The sequence below is a fragment of the Limulus polyphemus genome, unplaced genomic scaffold (genome assembly GCF_000517525.1).
Source record: "Limulus polyphemus unplaced genomic scaffold, Limulus_polyphemus-2.1.2 Scaffold152, whole genome shotgun sequence".
Classification (NCBI taxonomy): Eukaryota; Metazoa; Arthropoda; class Merostomata; order Xiphosura; family Limulidae; genus Limulus; species Limulus polyphemus.
Genome location: NW_013665762.1, coordinates 116,042 through 121,336, shown reverse-complemented (window position 1 = coordinate 121,336; position 5,295 = coordinate 116,042). Strand labels below are relative to the sequence as shown.

Below are 5,295 nucleotides of genomic sequence, written 5' to 3'. Positions count from 1 at the left end.
ATGTTACCTTGTTCTTTGTTTCAAGGTACTGCCGACTGTGCATGAATTGTGCGATTTTCATTTCATTATATTTTCACTATAATTTCCTTTAATAAATTCAGAATTAACTTCAACCTTGATGTATAACCTGTTTTGTTTCAATCGATCCTATTTAGTTTAATTTCAACTTTGTTAAGTTCCTCAATAGATCCCCATTGTTCATCTCTTTTCATTTTTTTCTGGCACACAAAACAAAGATTATTTATAAGTTTTGTTTGTTTGTAGTTAGGCACAATGCTAGACAACAGACGATCTGTGATCTTTACACCGCGTATATCGAAACCCCATTTTTAGCGTTATAAGCCCACAAACTTACCGCTGCACCACTGGGGAACACCTAGTATTGTCTCTTTCAACGCTTTCCATTCCGCAGACTATAGCTCTCGAATCTCGTCATCGTTGGGCTCAAGCAGCTGTGTGCTCAATGTTCTGAGTATTGGATGCAGTGTAAGGGCCTTTGACGGGAAAATATGCATGAACTGTAGTCTTTGTAATTTTAAGAGTCTTTGAAATATGCTCTCGTCGCCAGACTCAAGCTTACGAAGCAAGGACGTAGAGTTAATTTAATAAGAGTAAGAGATGCGAGTTTAAAAACAATATTAACACGCACAGCAAGTTGCCGAGAGGGAGCCGAGTTCAATTCGTCTTCAATACAGCCAAAATAAAATTACTTTTCTACGAAATGTACGAATCAAAATGGATGAGAGTAAAACACCCTCTACTGGATTATTTCATAGATGGAGCTTTCGCATGAACCTTTATATAAAAGCAGGTGCCCAGAAGAAAAAAAATAATGCCCCCAAAACATAAATACATCCATAGCTCTCACGAAGTTATGCCTAATGAATCGATAAAAGCAGAACTAAGTGTTGACGAGTCACGTGTTTATTGTAATGTGACAATTTGTTGAACAACTTGGTACTTCTTAATCCTTCTCATTACTTGCGAATATGTAACAAGACGAATGATATGTTCAATAACAACAAATATAAATAAACACTGTACTTATTAAACGGGAAAGATGAAGTTGTAGATAACCACACATTTCCAGGTTTTTAAGATATAAAGTTACCATATTACACATTTCCCTGCCTTGTAGTAATAAAAGTAGTCATGTTCTGGTATGATTAGTTACTCTCTTGGCTTGAATAACTGCCACACTTATGCAAAAGCATCTTCTAGATTTAGATTATGCATGATAAGTGTCTGGTGCAATTTGTCTCCAAAATGTTCTGTTTAATTAAAGGCCCGGCCACTTGATGACGATTGTATAGCTGTAATCTGACCTATTATGTTAAACTTTCCAAATAATCCCAAAGCTGCCCTCTAGCCTATAAGGTTAACATTTAGAATATTAGTACATGTCGAAGGTGTTTTATGACAAGAAGTATTTTTTCCTGAAACAGCACGTTGGTCTGCTCACCAAAAACCTCTACCACTTGAAACTTTAACATCTTCATGTCCCTGGGCATCTAGAAGTACATACGCTTCACGGGTGTAAGTCCATGGGTAGCAAAATAAGATCAAACTTATCAACTACCTGCATCCAGCTCCACAAAATTGAGGGTCAATTTACAAGAGACCAGTTTTAAACAAAAACAGTGCCAAGCATTACTTACAACTTGCACATTTCAGTTTTTCCAAAGTATTCAGATTCTTGGGATGAATGTATGTTGAACAGATCTTACAGTTGGTTTAGGCTGCAGTAAAGTTACTATAAATTTGTTTCCAACATAACTTCTGGCACCTTTTTGTTCTCTTCACAATCCTAGCAAGCGAGTGAGCGACTTGAACGTTCTATTCAGTGTTTTTCTATCAAGGTCCTAGTTGAGACCGTTGAAAGGTTTCTCATGCACAGCACATCTCGGGCTTGACAAGGCATTCCGACTATTTCACGTGTCAAACTTCCACGTTTTAGTAACGTTATTTACGCAGTTTACGGCGTTGTTTTTAATTTGACCCTATTACTTCGAAACTATTTTGCTTATCTGTCGTGTCTGTGTACTTATTTATATATTTAATGAGTTTCTTCGCATTTCACATGTCCAAGATGTTTTCTGATACTTTCAACAGGATAGTGTATGTCTTTTAAAATATACGTAATTTTGTTTTTTACAATACTAGGCATAATACTTTATAAACGTAACCGGAGTTTCGTTATTTTTTTAGCTTATGCACCAAAGTTATAAATGATCGCATACGCACCGTTCTGCATATTTGCATATACATTTTCAATTTTTTTGCCTGGTTAGGAAAATAAAGTGTCGGATACAATATCTAAAAGTACAGAACTATTTTCTACCGTTTAATATTCAAATGTCATAAAGATGGATGGATACATAGATAAGGATAGAAATACATTTACACGTGAATAATGTTGAAAAAGTCTGACATAATATGTAATTTAATACATAATTTTAATTTGTTTTTTTAATTTTAACGTTTCTACACATCCTTGAATCAACGTGTCTAAAGATGAGGATGCAAAAGTCCTATGCATTATTTTTAAAAGGATGTACGATATTCTTTTTAACACATCCCTCAGGAGCCAAGATGTCTTTACACTACAGTTTGTTGAATATTAAAAATAAGTTCAATCCGGAAATTCTCAAAGAGGGTGGTTTTGGACGTACCTTTTCGAGACAAGTTTTCGTTTGTTAATTGATAAGTTTGCAAGTGAAATACAGCATCCTCAAGTCTACGTACCATACTAGCTAGTACTAAGGTCTACCCACTGGGAGTAAATTCAGTATATATCAATAAAGTTACATTCTCGGCATCATTAATTAAGAAATTGCCACTACTATGTTCGTTGTATTCTAGCCGACCTGAAGAGTTCTAGATTGAGCGAAACAGTTCGTCGGCAACTGATATGACGAATAGTGAGGTTGGAGTACAATTATGTATTATACATCCTTATAAGGGACTAAACATAGATTGTAGCGTTAAAAATACAAGCCTAATACTAATTTGTTATGACAAGTATAATGAATTATATTCACGCTCCGCCAGTTTGTAAAAGGCGTTCATACCACAACATTGAATAGCAAACCTCACTTTTAATAATTAATGCTTCTATCCATCAAGTATTATAATGTATTGGGTTTACAAGAGTGTTTATTTAGAACTAAAACAGGACTTGTTCAAAAGCAGAGATAAATGATACTTCGGAACGATTTATAGGTTTAGGTTTTACAGAGAGGCTCCAGCCATAAGTTGTACAAGATCAATAGACATGTACGAATTGACCCGAACGTTATAACTGTCCGAGTTGCACTTCTACATCTCATGATTATTATATTTGTGAAGTATTTTATTATTAATAGTGATGCTGCATCACAAGGGCCCAAGTGAGAAGACCGCCAGCTGATCCCGTTTCAAATGGGTGACGTTTTCTCTAAGTCATATGTTGGTAAGATAAAAACTTATAGTGGCTCATTTCATAGCTATTGGAGATGATCATTCCCGCCTCCAAAGTTGAAACTGAACCTATTTAACGTTTTGCAAATATCTGCTAATAACGTTCACAAGTATTCTATAACAATTAAAAGGTTAATAACTAATCCTGATTACACAAACCTGCTAATTTAAACTTCACAAAAGTTGTTTTGGTTTTAATAGCGGATTTCACATAATTCATATTATTTTTTTCTATCACGCAAGGATCTTTTACAAATCGGGAAGAAAAACATTCTTACTTGGATCAAATTATTATTTTGTTTACCACAATGAAAATTTTTTTATTATTATGTTTATTAACAAAAATACAAACAAACTAAAGAAAAGGGAAGAACACTGATGTCAAACGAATATGCATCCTCATTCATCTAGAATTGTTTTTTGTGAAACCTACACCTTTTAGTCTCAAAACTACGTGTTGTGGTCTTCCTTTTATGTATTGCGTTATGACGTTTTATGAAAAATCTGTACGTGATGGAGAAAAATTGATATTTTCGGATTCAGCGTACAGGAATTACTGTAGAACATGTACAAATTTCAAGACAATAAAACCATCGCAGGCCTATGTTACCAGTGACTTTACAAACTTGAGTTGGTACAGTAACAGAGTTAAAAACTACTATAACAGTTATGGAAATTTGCCTTTTAGTCTCTTATAAAAAGGTTATCATAAGAGCAAAACCATATTTGTTAACTAATAGCGTTTTGCGCAAACTATAACACTTATCTCTTACAACGATACCAAGTTGGTGCTTTGAATAAAACGCGTGTTAGTGTGAAGGATATTGGGAAGGTTAACAAAAATTGTTCAAAACAGATGATGAGCTCGTAGTAGCTTCATCTATTTACAGGCTTGTTTGTTTGTTTGTTTTGAATTTCGCGCAAAGCTACACGAGGGTTATCTGCGCTAGCCGTCCCTAATTTGGCAGTGTAAGACTAGAGGGAAGGCAGCTAGTCATCACCACCCACCGCCAACTCTTTTTACCAACGAATAGTGGGATTGACTGTCACATTGTAACGCCCCCACTGCTGAAAGGGCGAGCATGTTTGGTGTGATTTACAGGCTTGATATGCTCACTAACAATGGCGGGAAAAATAATGTACATATTCTGCGACAGTTTCCAAAACATTCCAATTCCCGTATTTTATCCACACTTCCCTAAATAAAATTTATTATTTTGGATGTGTTTCTGGTGAAACTGTATTTATGAAGTTTTCTTTAAAATTACCCTTTCTTATGAATTGGTGGAATTTTCACAAAAAGATATTACAAAATCTCAGAAACACGAAAAACTTTTCCCACTTAAAGAATGCACGTCAAGCTAACATAGAAATTGTAACCAATCACAGATTAAATAAAGTAGCAAGTAGGTGTCTACGATGACTCGATTCTTTCCGCCGTTTCACGGGGATTTTCAGAATATGTAGTGGCAACGCTCAGATCACGTAAAAAAGATAAAAACCAGAGTGCTGTGTAACTCATTATCCAAGTTAAGAGAATCAGAGAAATATGCAATACCTCCAGATTAACTGACCGATGAATGCTTTGTCGGCATTACACAACACTGACAGGTGCACACACACATATTGAAGCTATAGTATTAACGATGTTCCCAACTAACACTAGAAAATTTACAAAAGACTAAGTGAAAATAACAAAATACGTCTTTCATTCGTTTGTTTGTTTTGGAATTTCGCGCAAAGCTACACGAGGGCTATCTGCGCTAGCCGTCCCTAATTTAGCAGTGTAAGACTAGAGGGAAGGCAGCTAGTCATCACCACCCACCGCCAACTCTT

At 35.4% G+C, this 5,295-nt stretch overlaps 1 protein-coding gene across 1 annotated transcript in view; it reads right to left on the bottom strand.

The window, feature by feature from the left end:
• LOC106476026 (transcription factor Dp-1-like) overlaps nt 1-5,295 on the bottom strand; it is a 92,887-nt gene that overhangs the window by 57,640 nt on the left and 29,952 nt on the right. The window lies entirely within an intron of this gene.